Here is a 17,617-nt window from a genome sequence, read left to right as displayed (position 1 = left end):
CAGCTCACACCCGAAGGAGCAGCTCATGAGGGGCTCCGCACCAACCAGAGACATGATCCTTCTTAGGTCCATGTGCTGGATGCTTCCTGGGTGCTTGTACACCCCTACTCACCACCTTCTTTGGTAACGGGGACACTTTCAGATGATTGTGTTAAAGACCGAAATGTTTTTAGTGATATCTGTGAAACAGAGTCATACGAAGTCTCAGGCTCCATTCTTCCAAAGGAAAGTTCCCCTAGGGGCTGCTCACACACTGGAACCTCTTTTCGAGAAGCCTAATACTTTTTGATCAAGGCTGAGGCACCTACATGACAGCTGAGTAAAATCCAAATGGGAAAGGTAACAAAAAATGTTCTCACTCCAATCATGCCACCTCACACGCTTCATCATGACAGGTGTACCCAGTTCCTAGTATAAGTGAAGGAGGGTAGATTTTCTAAGCCAGATTCTGTTGCATTGGGAGCTAATTCCTGGAAGCCCACCAGTGAGCTGCACAGGCAGAAAGATTCCTGTTTGTGTATTTCAGAGATGTACTGGGGCTTGCTTGACACAGAAGATCAAACAGCCCCTCACCTCAGTCAAAAGTCCACCCTATGTCTCAAACCTGATGAAAAAGGCTTTCCTGGGTGTAGTGATTGATACATTGTGTCATCTTGGCTGAATCTGCTGGATGGCGCAGTTCCCAGCTGTGGAGGGCCCATCCTAGGCTTGTTTGGTTCCACCCTAAGGCAAGACGGGGAGCCCTAGAATGACTCAGCACAAACAGTGTATACAAAGGAGGTGAGGAAGGTTTCTTGGCGCCACCCTGCCCTGCTTCCTTGGAGAGGTCCTACTTGAGAGGAGCTTGATCTTCACACCCAGCCATGGAGTGCCAGTCTTGGCAGTCAGCACAGAAGGAAGAAAGAGGCTTGATGGACGCCGCAGCTGCTGCTCCTCCTCTGCTTTTCATGGTTATCTGCTGCCATGAACTGCTGTCGTTTGCCTTGGAGCCAGCAGAGTATGAACTGAAACCTCCAAACTGTGAGCTAAATAAACTTTTCCCCTCCTTAATTTTGAGTGTTGGGTATTTGCCCCAGCAACAAGGAAAAAGTAATTAAGACACTCAGTTATACATGGAGCTAGTCTTTTGCCCCATCCGTCCTGAGCAGTGACTCTTTGTAACCATTAAACCAACCCTTCATTCTTACACAATTATGAATTCCAAATAGTGGACTTGCCAGCCAGGCAGTGTATCTTCTGATCAGCCTGAACAGAAGCCATTAGAGTACCAGTCAGCAGTATCTGATGGCAGGGCCTAGCCAATGGTATCACCTAACAGCAGAGCCCAGATGGCAGCTCTGCAGAAGACCAATACCAAGGCAAAGGCCCAGCCAACTAGTGAGCTCTCAGTAACCATCCTCTGCTTCGGACAGTCCCTGCTGGCCCTTCCAGAATAACAGGCTAAGAGAAGGAATGATAGTATATTCCTGCCAAAGAACACCTGTACAGGCTGAAGTGAAGGCTATCTCTACAACTCTGCAGACAGCATAAGACTGCACATATTACAAATAAACGAAAAAAGCTTTTTAAATATATATCAAAAAGTTCTGACATGATTAACATAATTCATAATATGTGAATGAATATTTAAAAAAAGATCCAGCTATAGATTTCCTACAAGGTATTTTCCTCACTTTAAAGAAAATAAAGGAGTAAAAAATGTATTCTTCACAAATGGAGGCCAAAGAGAACAAGGGAAGTTGTGTTTGCATCAGAAAGAGATTGGCTTTGAGACAAATACTTTACGAATAGACAAAGAAGCACCTTATAATGATAAAAGGGCCAATTCATCATAAAGATACGATTTTAAAAATATATGCACTCAAAACAGGAATACCTAAGTATATACAACAAATATTAAAGAATCTGAAAAATGAGATAGATGGCAGTAAGTAAACATGGGGAATTTAATTACCCCACCTTGAACAAGGGACAAAATTCAAACACAAGAGTAATAGGAAAGCGCTGTTTTCGCAGCACTTCAGACCAAAATGACATCACAAATAGAGACAGAATAGTCCACCCAATACCACAGAGTGCACATTCTTCTCAGGTACACAGGGACCATTCTCCAAGGCAGGTCATCATTTTAGGGTACAAAACAAGTCTCCTCACATCTAAGAACACTGAAATTATATCACCTGTCTTTCTCAACAACAATAGTACAGACTAGAAATCAATAATAAGAGGAATTAGGGAGAATTCACATGGAAATTAAACAATATACTGCTGAATAAATAGAAAGAGAACCAATAAATTAAAAGAATAAAATTTAAATCTAAATAAAGAAATTATTTCATATAGATAGATAGATCTCAATATGCAGCTTGGGCTTGTAGTTATCCTCCTGTTTCAGCCTCCTTAGTGCTGGGATTACAAGTGTGTGCCACCACACCCAGTTCTGGGGTTGGCCCAGCACACCCAGGGTTCTCAGGCTGGCACAGCTTGTGGTATAGGGATCGAACTTGGGACCTTTCACTTGTCAGGCAGGTGCTTATGCAGCTGAGCTATCTCCCTAGTCCTAATAAAGTATTTCTAAAAAGAAATTTTATAGCAACATACACCTACACTAAAATAAAAAAGGCCTGGACATGTAGCTCCGTGGAAGAACATTTTCTCCCCTTGCTTGAATGCATGAGGCCCTGTGTTCAAGTAGCCAGTAGCATTAAGAGAGAAGAGAGAAGGAAGGAAGGGGGTAGAGAAAGAATAAGGAAAGGAAGGAAAGATAGGGCAGAGGAGATAACTCAGCAGCGTAAGCATCTGCCTGGTAAGCGCAAGGTCCTGAGTTCAATCCCTGGTACAAAGAAAAACAAAAAATAAGTTAGCAGAAGCAGAAAGAGGAAAATAACAAAGACCAGAACAGAAGAAAATGATGTTGCAGAAATACAAAGCATGAAAAAAGATTCCTATGAATAATTATATGCCAAAAATGAATAGCCTTGAAAAAATGGATAAATTCTCAGACACACACAATTCATCAAGGAGGAATCATAAAGGAAGAAAATCTGAACATACCCATAATGAATAATGTACCAAAGAAAAGCCTAGGATTTGACAGCTTTATGGCTAAAATCTCTATGAATTATTTAGAAGTTAGTAACAATCCTTCTCAAACTCTTCTAAACTACAGAAGAGGAGGAGAATATTTTTATGAGGCTATAAGTAAACACGGGAACTGCAAGAAAAAATATACAGGTCAAATCTCTTGATGAGCACTCAAGTAAAAATCCTTAGCAAATATTAGCAAACAACAAACAAGAAATACTAGGAAACCAAAACCAACAGCTCACTGAATAGAGAACCCACCATGGACAAGTGAGATTAATCGTTGGAATATAAACATGATTAAATATACACAAGTGAATAAATGTGACATAGCACATTAACATAATGAAAAAATCATAAGATCATTTCATTAGTTGTGAAAAAAATTTTCTTTACTAGATCCAACATCCTTCTATAATAAAACATTTGCCAAACTAGCTATAGAATCAGTGGGCCTTAACATAATAAGGACCATATGTGAGTAGTCCACAGCTAATGTACTCAACAGTGAAAAACTGAAGCCTGCATTAGTCAGCTTTCTCATCAGTTAGTAAAAAAAAAATACCCAACACCCAAAGAGGAGAAGTTTATTTGGCCCACCATTTCAGTGGGTTTAGTCCATGGTTAGCTGGCTTCCAAGCAGAAATGGTACGGTGGAAGGGCCTAGCAAAGGAAACCTCTACTCAAGCCATGGCAGGCAGTAACCACAGAGGGAGAAAAGCAAGGGCCATGCATAAGAAGACACCCTTTCTGCTCCTCTCTTCCAACAGTGCTCCATCTTCCCAGGGCTGTGAACCCACCAAAGGATTAATCCACTAATGACTACAATGTCCCAATGGTCCAATCACTTTCCAAAAGTTCTACCTCAGAAACATGAGACTTCTGGAGGACACATCAGATCTAAACCATAACACTCTAACCCTGGACCCCAAATGTCTCATGTCCACCTCTTTATACAAGATGCATCCAGTCCATCTCCAAGAGTTGACAAATTCTTAACAGTTCCAATATGGAAAAAATCCAAGTTCAAAGTCTTCCATGAGATTCAAGGGCTATTACCTGTGAGCCCCTGTAAGAATCAAGAAGTAAATATATACAACACAAAATGGCACACAGAAAACATTTCCATTCCAAACAAGAAGAATGGGGGAACAAAAATGAATCTGATCCAAGCCAGAGCAAAACTCAAGAGGACACATTAAGTCTTTAGTTCCATGGAAAGCACCTTGGGCAAGTGGTGGAAAGATGTGAGCTCCAAACAGTTTGGGCGATCCCACCCCTAAGCCTGGTGGTTTCTGTCCACATATTTTCTTTCATAGGATAGCTCTGCTCACTGCCTATAACTTTCTTTGGAAAATGTTCCATATTCCCAGCATCTCACACTTCTTGGGTTTTCCATTACAGCTCTGTCTTCACCCTCCAAGCTTCATGATTACTTTTTACTGTGTTTCTGGCAGGAACCCTGATCCCATCACACCATATCCCAAGGCCTTCTGGGCCTACCTCTGAAATCCAGGTAGTTACCCCATAACTCTTGCATTCTGCATGGCTGAAAAATCATTATCACATGTGTAACACCAAAGTATGCTGCCAACTAAAGGAGTATCTGGGTCCCTTTGGACCATGGTTGCAGTGGTCTCTGAGTACCCTGATTGCTGAACGTGTGGATACACGCCCATCAGCAGCTCTGCATGACCAGAACATCTTGAGGCTCTCTTCTCTTAAAGCAAAGTCTTGCAAAAGGATTAATCATTTTATACCTTTGAGTTTGTGATGGGTCAAGTCTAGAAAATACTCCTGTGATATCCTTAAGCCATCTTTCCTATTGTCCTTGGCTTTTGATAAAATGGCACTAATGCTCAACAACCACACTTTCTGTGGACCCAACTTTACATGTGCTTTCTCTCTGCACAAACTACAAATTTTAATATTATTTGGCTATGTTTTTTTGCTCCTGAGCCTCAGGCTAAAAGTAGCCAGCAATACCCCTGCTGCAGCCTGCTCTGTGGGCTACCTGGAAATTTTCTTTACCAGATTAATGAGTCCATTGCCCTTAAATTCAGCCTCATACAAAATGTCAGGACATGAGCAAAATATAGGCAGTCTCTTTTCAATAATGCAACATAAATGGCCTCTGGTCCAAATCTCAATAGAGTCCTCGATTCCATCTGAAACCTGATGAGGTTTACATTCTTTTCAGCAGTCTGATCTTCTGAACTCTGATCAGAGTGTCCCAGCAAGATCCCCTCACAGTACTTCAGGCTTGCTCTAGCCCACTTATCTGAATGTTTCCAAACTCTTCATGGAAAACATTTCCAAAGGCTCTGAGCCACATAGTCAGGAGAACTCACCTCAATGACCACACTCCAGCTACCCATTTCCTGGGTGAGTCATCTCTCTCATCCCTGAGACAAAACACCTCATACAAATTGCCTCCTACAAACTAGACGAGGAAAGGCTTATTTGGTCCATGGCTTCACAGGGTGTGTAGGCCAAGTCTGAGTAGCTTCTGGGCAGAAATGGCCCGGCAGCAGGGCCTAGGCGAGGAAAGCCACATAATCTCCAGCAGTAAGGAAGCTGAGGCAGGGGTGGGCGGAGTCAGTAACAAAAATGCACCTTTCCTTTGTTATATAGGTCTTGCTTTATCTTGGTCTTAACGATCCAGCAGAAAAGTATAAAATTGAGGTATAAAAAGTAAAGCCATATTAATATGCTAAGTTGTAAAAGGCTCAAGTCAACAACTTCTGATACCGCCAGTCTTGTGGATAACCCACTACTATCGTAGAGTACTGGTCTATATTGGATTACTCTGCTGAATTCATGTACCTACAATGTAAGAATGGCAATGGAATACACATCTCTGACAAAAGTAAACAGAAAAGGGGATATAAATGGACCATTTTGTAGTGGAAAAAAATATATATATCTGTGTATACACAGTAGCCTGAATATACAGCTACTTTCTCTTAGTTCAATGAGAAGATGGTTTTGAACTAATAGTGTTTAGACAAGATATCATGTTTGCATCTTGTACTATGAATAACTACTACAGACAATAATATGCAATGTATTAATTATTGTAACTGTACTACTAACCTGTTTTGAAATTATCTCATTGCTACTTCTTTCTCCATAAAGTTATTAAAATATAAAATAAAATGCCTGGGATCAGAAAAAAAATACTTCTTTCGGTGTCACTTCAGCAGTGAGCCACCTCCTTCTCTAAGGTCCCACACCCTAACAGCACAGTAAGCTATGAAGTCACTAATTGATTAATCCACTGGCAAACATAGAGCCCCATGATCCAATCACTTTCCAAAAGCCCCATTTCTGAACACATGAGACTTGTGGGACCCATAATAAAATTTTCCAACATGCTATGATAGATACATATTTCTACTTTTTCCAATTCTATTAAACATTTTCTGCACATAAAATACTGCAGGCTCCACTAAAGAAACCACTTTTTGAAATAATTCAAACTTACAGCAAAGAGGCCGGGGAGATGGCTCAGTAGAATAAGCGCTTCCCTGGCAAGCACAAGGGCCTGAGTTCAATCCCCAGTTCCGAAAAAAAAAAAAAAAAAAAAAAAGAAAACTTACAATAAAGTTTCAGAACAAAAACTCAACAACTAAAATGTCATTAGCATTCCTAGGCACTAGCAACAATATGTCTGAAAATGTATGTCAAGGAATAATTCCATTTACAACAACTACAAAAATTAATATATTTAGGAATCAATCTAACCAAAGAGGTAAAAGACCTATAGAATAAAAACTACAAGACCTTGATGAAAAAAATTGAAGACACCAATAAATAAAATGTTATCTTCCTTTTATAAATTGAATGAATTAATATTTTAAGTACTATAACACCTAAGTTAGCTTTTAGATTTACTGTAGTATCTATCAAAATACCAATGACATTCTTCACAGAAATAGAAAAGTAATCCAAATATTTGTCATAAACCTCAAAAGAGTCCAGCTATCCAAAGAAATCACAAGCAAATATAACAAAGGTAGAGACATCACACTGCCTGATTGGAAGAGCACAAAATTGAGAAAATAATAGGCATATTGATCAATGGAATAGAAAAAAAGAGCACAAAACTCACATCTACTGTAAACTGATTTTTTAGAGGTGCCAAAAATATACAATGTGGGAAAAATAGTCTTGTCAATAAATCCTGCTGTATGTACATGAAATTGGATCTTTATCTCATACCAAATCACTTCTGTTGGTTCTTTTTTCTGCCGTGAGCTATCTATGAAAGTTACTAATCCCCATTTATGAAGTACTGACTTGAAGCCTGGCATGAAAATTAAGGATAAAAAATGAGGGTTCATTTTGCATTTGAAGGGCTGGCCAAATAGCTCAGCAGACTAAAGCACCTGCTAAGGCAGGCTCAGGGACTGGGTTCATCCTCAGCCTGCTGTGCCACCCCTGCCCCAAGGGCACGCCAAGACAGCGATTGAGACTGGGCATGGTGGCGTGCACCTGTAGTCCCAGCTCTTGAGAAGCTGAAAACAGGAGAATCACTATGAGTCCAATCTACGGAGTGAGACCCTATAGACCCTGTAGACCCTGTACTAAAATACAAAAATAAATAAAATAAACATTTTGCATTTGAAAAAACAAGGAATAGCTCTTTATTGGAAAGGGAAGATAAAGACATTCCCATGTACACTCAGCCCTCCATATCCCCGAGTTCTGTGTTCATGAATCCAACCAACTATAGTTCAAAATTATTTGGTTCATAACATTTCTTTGTTTGTTTGTTTTTTGTTATTATTTGGAAAAGAAATTGAATTCATATTGAACAGGTACAGAACTTTTTTCTCTCATTATTCCCTAAATAGAAAGACTATTTAATATAATATTTATATTGCAGCAAGTATAAGTAACCCAGAGATGATTTATTAAGAATAGATAAGAGGGGGGACTGGGGAGATGGCTCAGTAGAATAAGCAAGGGTCTGAGTTCAATCCCTGGTTCTGTCAAAAAAGAAGAAGAATAGATAAGGGGCTTGAGCATCTTCACAACTTGATATCAAAATTCTTGATACCCAGAGGGAAAAGGTATGCTCCTGGATCCAATTCCCCATAAACCCTGAGGGGTGTTCGGATGGTCCAACTCAGAGAAGACAGGATAAGCCTTAAGGGAAAGCAGGCAAATTTTTCAGTATGTCCCCACAGAGTAAGCATCCTTGCAGAGGACAAGAGCTTTTAGGCTAGTGGTTTGGCCCTATGTCTCCAAGAAGTAAATAGGTAGGGACAGAGACCATGCCCCTCTCCGGGAGAAGTCATTACCCACGCTTACTGTTCTCCTGTCGTACTGTCCTGTCCTGTGCTGTGGGCGTTGGTTACCTATCACAGGAAAGGGCAATTGAGCTCTGGAACTGAATGTGGTGACTACACTTCATGCGGAGGCTTGTCACAGGGATTTAGGGGACAGTGAGCACATTCAGAAGCATTAAGTAAATTTTACAAGGCTGCCATCCAAGGACATTTTCCCTGGCTTACAGCCACTCTACTTATTGTAAGAAAGAAGAGTCTTCTATGGAATATAGGTGTCTGTAAGCTAAGAATGTGGACTTACAAATAAAACTTAAGTGCACTCAAAAAAAAACAACACAGAGAATCAACTCAAAGTGAATTACATATTTATACTGAATGGTCAGAAATTGTAAAACTAGTAGAAGAAAATGGAAAAAATGACATCATATTATTCGGGCCAATTATTACTTGTATTTGATCCTATCCAGGTATACAAATTATTGCAGTTTTATCAAACTAAAAATATTTTGCATAGGAAAAGAAATTTTTCATACACAGACAACTTACACACTGGGGTAAGTGGTTAATATCCAAAATTTACAAAGAGCTCAAGCAACACCATTGTAGGAGAACAAAAGTAATAAAGAAATGGGCAAACAATCTCAATAGATACTCCCCAAAAGAAGACATGTAAGAGTGTGGGGACTCATTGGTCTCTTGGCAGCAGGAATGAGGAAAAGACAGACAAGAGACAAGAGCTGGGTCAGGTGGAGGCCTGTTTGCCTTATGGGCAAAGGACCTAAACAACAACAGTAAAGGCATTTCTTTATTACTCTTACAAATATAGTATCATGAGACACAAAGTTGCCCAGTAACTAATGGCTGAAATTGTCCAGGAAGGATGCTTTTCTCAAGATTGAAGTAGCTTGCCTTCTTTAGGCACTATGGTCCTGTCCTTCCCTCACACATACAACCAATTTCTAGCTTCAGTGGCTCCCAATGTAACAGATGTATTAAAAATGTTCAACATCATTATGCATCAGTGAAATGCAAATTACAACAGAAATAGCATCTTGTACCTGTCAGAATGTCTACCATCAAAAAGATAAAGTGGAAATGTGTGGACCAGGATGTGGAGGAAAGGAATTCTTGTACCATGTTGGTGAAAATATAAAGTATATATCCATAATGGTGTAGCCATTATTAAACTGTGTTCTTTAAAAATTAAAGATTTCTTTATGATCCCTCAACCTCACTTCCAGGTATTGACCTAAATAAAAGATTTGAAGTCAATTTATCAAAGAGATATCAGCACTTCCAGTGCAGTTTCACTGCAGCACCATTCACAACAGCCACCTTAGGGAACCAACCTAAGTGTCCATCAACACATGAATGAAGGAAGGGGAAAAGGGTGTGTCTACACTGCAGAATCCAATTCAGCCTTAAGCAAGAAAGAAATTCCATCATTTGAGACAACACTGTTGGAATCAAAGAAGATTATGCTAAGTGACAATACAAGACAACAACGACAAACACCACATATTCTAATTTATCTGTAGCTTCTAACACACTGTAATTCATGGAAGCAGAGAGCACAATGGTGGTTACAGAGATTGTAGCTGAAATAAATATAAGAGAAATATCTTTGAGACCAGCTACAGAAGCTGATAAGGATACTAATAGATGACCATATCTTCAAAACTTTTAAGAGCATAAATTTTAAAGTTCTTACCACAAAAAGCTAAGTATTTGATATGATGCATGGTAACTAGAATTATTATTCCATGTCTTATGGGAAAAGCACAATATTATTTTTATCCTATACATTTTCACTATTTTAAAATCTAGAAAAAGAAAAAATGGTAGTGAATGAAATCATGGCAATCAACAAAACAGAAAAAAATTTTAATTAGAGAGTGTCAAGGAAATGTAAAAGCAATCAATTTGATAAAGCTTTATTCAGCCTGATTAGAAAAAAAGAAGTCAGTAATTGATATAAAAAAAGAGATAATGTTAGAATGAAGTATTGGGGATATTTTAATTCATTGCCTGTAATTTGTAGCTAACTAAGAAAGTTTTACTGATAGAGTATATGGTACGTGAAAGAGAGAGGACACTTTCACTTATTAATGGGCATTTTGCTACCAATTGGTAATCAGCAGAGAGGCTTGAGGCAGCTACCTACCCTTGAATGCTGTACAATCTGTAGCTAATCAATGACAGGAATAACGTGAGAAAAATTATCTTTGCTTTCAAAATTTGTAGAAACTACAAAGTCCTCAAGATAGGTAATGAGGATTCAGTAGGCAACATCTGTCCCTCTTGCTCTAAGATTCCCACCAAGTTGGGGACATCCATCCACCACTTATAGAAGCCACCTTAGATCAACTTCCTGGCAAGCAGGACTTTGTGACAGAACAAATCTTATTATTCTGATTGAGCAAGCACTTTCAAATTAAGTTGCATTCTTTTCCTCACCATTTTGTATCTTCATTTCATTGGTTTGTCATGGGACAAGCAGCCACACTTGATATTACTAGTCTACATTTACTAAAATGAATGATCAGAGAATAAATATCACAAAATAGGTTTGTGTCTGTATGTTCTACACCTAGAAGCAATGAAAAAAATTACTTAAAAAGCACACACTACCAGTGTTTATCAAGAACAAATCAACAATCTTAATATAATGACACATCTCTTTTAAATTAAAATTAAATTATGAACCCAAACTTCCTCACATAATGCTGATGACTTAGCTGCCTTCCCCACCTACAGGGCTTGTCAATCCAGTCCTTGCATGTAAACTCACTGATGCAGTTTTGCAGAAAATGCACAACGTTAGCTCCAGGGATGAGAGGGATCTATATTCATAGTAGATTCAATTTAAGTAACAACCACACTCCTACCAGGAGCTACTATAAGATTGGCAGCATGGGGAGGGTGTTACTTGACAGGAGAATACTCTTAGAAATTAGAGCAGAAAGATTACATACCATATACAGCACAGACAGAGAGAGCCCTCAGGAGATTTCGAATCAGTTTAGCATTTAACTTTATCTTGGCAGAGTAAGGAGGTGTTTGCACAATAACCAACAGTTCCTACTGCATTTATAACAATATTACAGGCGAGGTTGTAGTCAATATCAAAGAAATATACCAACAGGAAGAATAGCTGCGTATCTTCAGTACACAGACTATCTAAAGAGCAGTTTAGGAAGCTCACTGGAGTTTAACTTGTCTTCCATCCTTGTGTGGTGCCTTAGTATTAACTGTATTTCTTCTGACATCTTGGACTTTGCACATTCAACCTCTTGGTAAAGTTTGTAACAGGAGTAACTCTAGGTTAAGCTGACAGTGATGCAAGCTGACTCTTGAAAGCAGAGTCTCCAGAGGAAAAGTCAGGTCCCTACATATCACTAGTAAATCAGGTGGGCAGGGTCATCTGCCATACAAGAGCTCCTCAATAGCTCCAGAAGTCAAACCACTGCTCTTCAGATTCCTTTAAGACTAAAGAGGATAAAATCTCTTGCAGGGGTGGGTTTCCTGATAAGGCGTGACCCTTCCATTTTCCCTGTAACAGCTAGAGGGAGTGTAACCCAACCGACAGCTGGCACGACCTTAGCACTTCCTCCCCATCCTCTCTGAGCATGTCCAGAGGCATATGCTTTGTGGCTGCTCCAGTAGCCAGCCAGCAGCTCATGTTGACAGCAGCTACAACTGAGCCAACAGCTGCAATGCTAGTCTCCTGCTCGAGGCAAATCCAGGCCACAGCTACCACCTCTTTCAAGAGCAATGAAGGACCACACCTGACAGGACAAAGATTGGGAAGGAATCGGGAGATATGGTTGATATCCCCACAAAGCTGCAGGACCTAACCAGCCACGATCAACATGGCTGCCTTCCTGAAGACTCCTGGAAAGCAGAAGCAATACCAGGTTGCTTGACTTCACCTATTTTCAGGATACATCTGCTCAGACCAGTATTTCACTCCTTTCAGTGCTTGAATGTCATTCAGTGGCATATATCCACTACATTTTAAAAATGTAGTCCTCCATTTAGATGAATTGTTAGGTTTTCATCTTTTGAATACTGGGAAAGGCATTTTGTAGGAGTATTATCATTTTTAAAAACTAAATTTATTTTTAAATGGTAAGGTAAACTTCATCCAAGGAGGCCCATGGTGATGGGTTGGACCCTATGCAGTTGGGTTCCCCAGTAGAGAAAGGTGACTGAACTCAACTGTCACAGCATTTTTGCAAAGGAAGGAACCTGTTCTAAGGGAAGAAATGATGAAGTATAAAAAATGTTTTTATCTTAATTCATACACACCAAGTGTTAAAAAGACACTTTTCTTTTAAAAATTGTGATCAAATGCACATGACATAAAATTCATCTTCATCATTCCAAAATATAATTCAGTGGCATCTAGAACAGCCACAATGTGTACAACCCCCACCACTATCTAGATGTAGAATATTTTTTTTATTCATTTTATTTTTAAGAGTAAAAACAAAGCCAAAAGCAAAAACAACAGAAATAAAGACAGAAAGAGTACCAAACAACAATACATGTGGTACAGACTAGGCGTGCTGCCATGCACCTGGAATCCCAGGTCACTATGGGATTCCAAGAGGGTCACAAGAGGGTCACTATGAGTCAGATCTATGTAGTGAGACCCTGTAGACCCTGTATTAAATACAAAATAAATAAGTAAATTATATACCAAGTCTTCTTTGTTTAAAAAAACACATCTGGTACAGAATTTCAAAACAAGAATAAAAAATTAACAATAGGGGCTGGTGAGATGGCTCAGTGGTCTAAAGCACCTACTTAGAACAAGCTAAGCTAAGCAAAGCACAGGGACCGCAGTTCAATCCCCCAGCACCACATGCCAGCCAGCCCCGCCCCCTGGTGGGCTGAGCTGGCCACACACAATCAATCAATCAATAAATAAATAAATATTTTTTAAAAATTAACAATAGTTGTTGTATTACATATTTTTATCAAGTCTGTTGCTCAGATTAATAGATATAGGTATGCAAGACTGGTCAAATAATTATTAACACTTTCAGTGAACCCTAATTTTTTCTTGTCATTTTTTACTTTTTATTTTTTAATTTATTTTAAAGAGAGTATACTAATCGATAAGACATTAGAAATGGCACACATTTAGAACAAGATGAGAGGTATTCAACTGTGGTTTTCGTGTTGCACTTTGCTGTCTTCAGTGTAGTTGCTCAGATTACAGATAGTAGCATGTAGAGTTAGTCAAAGTGAACATTTTAAGCATTAACTGCTACTTTTAAAACACTGATGGAAAGGAGTACTACCATCATCTTAGCTGTCCTGTATATCTACTTGCATGATTTTTCCCATTTCTTTTTTTCTCTTCCTCTCATCCTCATTGTTTATTTCTTATGTTCAGTTCCTTTCCAGTTTACTGTATCCATTATTCCTTTCAGGTTTTATTTCTTCTTTCAGGTTCTTACACAAGGGAGACAATACAACATTTACACGTGTGAGTCTGATTTATTTCAGTTATGAGTATAGCCTCTAGTTGCATCCATTTACCTACGAAGTCCTCAAATTTGTCTTTCTTTATAGCTGAGTAATATTCCAGTGTATAAAAATGCTGCATCTTTTTTTATCCATTGCTCAGGTGATGGATAGATCCAGAATATCTTGTCATCCCAAAAGAAATCCCTTTAACTAAGGAGTCACTCCTCTTTCCCTCCCTCCTCTGCTTCTGGCAAGTATTAAACTGCTCTGTCTCTTTGGATTTGTCTATTGTGAATATTTCATATACATAGAATTATATAACATGTGGCTCTTTCTTCGGGGTCCCTCAAATATTTTCAGAGCACATCTATTCTGTAGCATATAACTGTTTTATTCGTTTTATGTTTGAATATTATTCCAATGTATGGACCAACTACTCTAAGAAAATGTAATCTTTCATTGATGGATTTTAGAGTTGTCTACATCTTTCGACTATAGTAACAGTGTTCCTATGATATTTCAATCCAAGTCCTTGTCTTGGTATCGGTTTTCGATTCCTTACCTCCACATGGAGAAGTAGAATTGCTAGACTATCAGGTAATTCAAGTTTTCACTTACTGAGAGACCATCAAACAGCTTTCCATAACTGCTTCATCATTTTACATTGTAAGTAACAGTGTATTAGGATTCTAATTCCTCTTCATTTATACTGATGATTTTACTTTATTTTTCTTTTTTTAACTAGTGCATCTCATTGCCTAGCCTTGCCACAAGAACAAGGCCAGGCCTAATTTTGACAAGCCTAAACCTAGAGCATTCCAATTTTTAGCAAGAATACTATTCTACTTTCCCAGCAGTTGGCCATAAAACTCAATAAACAAGCTCACACCAGATGTGTGAGAGGATCGGACTGTATTGCCAAGTGTGTTGGACCTTATAGTAAACTAGAACAGTGATGAAATGCAGTCTTACCCTAAAAAAAATAGATGGGAAGATCAGACATAAGCCATTTGACCTGGATTTTGCAAGTATGGATTTCCCAAGAATCTCACTCTTGCATTTGTCAAGACTTTTTCAATTGCAAATGATTGAATCCCACCTTAAAACGGCCCAGATTAATCATCCAGAAACATTTTGAAAATTATATCTCTGCCTCTGTATCTCTCTCCCACACCATGAATGAACAAGTAAGTCAGTAGGAAAAAACTGAGAGTTCAGAAGCAGACCAATAAATATAAAAAATTAAGATATGATAAAGCTGCATGTCAATTCTCTGGGTGAAGGGTGATGTTTTTATTAAATCATATAGTATAGTGGAATACTCACTGAACACAAACTAACATTAGATACTCACAAGAAAATGTTTAGATAGATTAGTCTTGAGAGAACTAAACAAGTGAAATATAGAAAAATTAAAGAAAACTTAGCCAATTTGATTTTCCAAAAATGACAGTCTTTTTTTTAAGTTCAGAGTAGTTTTTTCCCATAATTTTATTGAGAAACAAATAGCAATGAGACAGTTTCAAACCAAACTAGTAGGACAGTTTCAATAATTAACACATTGCATACATTCTTCCTAGTGGTTAATTTCTGTGCAAGATGCAGACATGATGTCCTACTTACAAAAACTATCAGAACAAATCCCTCTATTCATTAAGAGAATGTAACTATATATCTATCCTAACCATTTTGAATACACAGATACAAAATGGACATCCATCTGTATCCCCTTTTTTTGTTAAGTTCCGTTATTTGAATATTATAGGTGTGTTAACTCAGCAAAATATTCTATAAGAGTCCAGTAGTCCATAATAGTATTGGGTCTTCTGCTTGACTGGCAATGTCAGAAATTGTTGACCTGAGTCCCCTACAGTATAAGAAGTAAAGCCATGCTGTTATGTTGCTCTGTAGGGGACTCAGGTCAACAATTTCTGACAAAAATGACAGTCTTGTATGATAGAAATGAAGAACAGCCAAGGAAACAATATTTCCAGCACAAGTAATAAAAGCTTACTGTTTGGGCCGGGGAAATATCTCAGTGGCGTAAGTACCTGCCTGGGAAGCGAGAGGTTCTGAGTTTGATCACTGGCACCAAAAGAAAAAAAAAAAAAAAAAAAAAAAGCTTAATATCCTTACTACACAATAAAAGGTAATTAAAAACACTAAAACACAAGAAAATGTTTAGATAGATTAGTCTTGAGAGAACTAAGTCTACCTTGTAGACTTAGCTATACAAAAACAAATAAACCTATAAAACTGTTAAAGAATGTGACTAACTCACAGAAGAGGAAATACAAATGGCCAACAGATTTGTGAAGTGAGAAGCAGAACTGAACTAGCCTCATAGGTTTCTTTTTGCCCAGAAAATTAAGAAAAATTAAAAAGTTTGACAACACCAAGCATCAAAGAAGATGTGAAATTACTAGAACTCTCAGATATGTGGACTCAACCATGAGGCTATTGAAAATTTCTAAAGAAATCAAATTTATTAAAATGCATTAAGTGTGTATCATTATACCTAGCAACCTTCCACCTAAAACTCTGTAACACTAAGATAAATAACAAATATGGACAGCTTTGAGCTTAAACAAAGTACTTAAGAACGTTTAGTTCAGTCTCGAACTAAGTATCTGTCAACATTAGTTGTCTGAAAACACACTGGTGTATTCAACATAAAGACATTTATTGTTTTATTAAAGGAACATGTCAGATCTGTTAAGAACTGACCTTCAAAGATAACTATTATTACTGGCAAGTGAAAGAACAGGGTAAAGAGCATTATGTTCAATGTGACATTAAATACAATTTCAATAAAATAGCTGTAAGAATTTATACTACATATACTATACTTATTAAAAATAATTTAAGAAAATGAAAGTTGCATGCAAAACTGTTAAGAGCATTTTCTTAGAGGGTGGAACATGGCATTAGCAAACATGAAAGTTTCAATTCCTGATAGATTTTTCACTATTTTTCCAAAAACAGAATTTAAAAACACAGTATCGAAAGTATATAAAAGAATATGAATTCTACAGACATTTTGATATCAGTAAGTGTGGATTTATAAAATTGGCTAATCTATAATTAAGTGAATGGCACACAAGAATTTGTTAAGCCTCAATGAAAGTTGAAATGTGTTGAATTGAAACAACAAATGGCAGGTTGGAAAGCCGTTATTTTCTGGCCAGATTTTCTTAATGTACCACAGAGAGACAACATACCTTGGCCAAGGGCTTTCCCTCATGGCAATTGATCCCATCAATGAAGACCATGTTGGGCATCACAGGGTGGGGATAGTCAAAAATGAAGTCCGTGCGCAACAACCAGATCGATGTGTGGCTGAAGAGGTCATATGCTGTGACAGGTGTTTGGAGAATGTCAGAGGCAATTTCTAAGGCATTTTTGAAAAAATAGGGGCAAAACAAATGCTCTGACAAGTGGAAAATTTGGTTGTATGCTCTCTCCTTGAAAGTCATGGCTTCTGAAAAGCCTGAGAAAAGACTAGGAACATAAGACAGCGGAGTAGGACACTGAGCCCCTTCTTGAAGAAACTGGCAAAATACTCCTCTGGTGAAGACCACAGATGGGAGTGAGAAATACCTGGCAATAATTAAGCCATAGATGTTGAAAGGATCCAGAAGCACTACATCAAAAGAACTCTCCTTCGAGACCCAGTCCTAGCCCAGGTCCGGTGAGTGTGCGGAGAGTTTCCTGCTACCCTGCGCCGGCGGGACCAGTCCCAGCCCAGGCGCAGC

At 38.4% G+C, this 17,617-nt stretch overlaps 1 protein-coding gene across 2 annotated transcripts in view; it reads right to left on the bottom strand.

The window, feature by feature from the left end:
• Positions 1-17,617, bottom strand: part of LOC101575991 (UDP-glucuronosyltransferase 1-8) — a 200,441-nt gene that overhangs the window by 153,321 nt on the left and 29,503 nt on the right. The window lies entirely within an intron of this gene.

Source organism: Octodon degus, unplaced genomic scaffold, assembly GCF_000260255.1.
Source record: "Octodon degus isolate 3935 unplaced genomic scaffold, OctDeg1.0 scaffold00089, whole genome shotgun sequence".
NCBI classification, from domain to species: domain Eukaryota; kingdom Metazoa; phylum Chordata; class Mammalia; order Rodentia; family Octodontidae; genus Octodon; species Octodon degus.
Note: the sequence above shows the minus strand (reverse complement) of the source record. Positions and strands in the feature narration are given on the sequence as shown.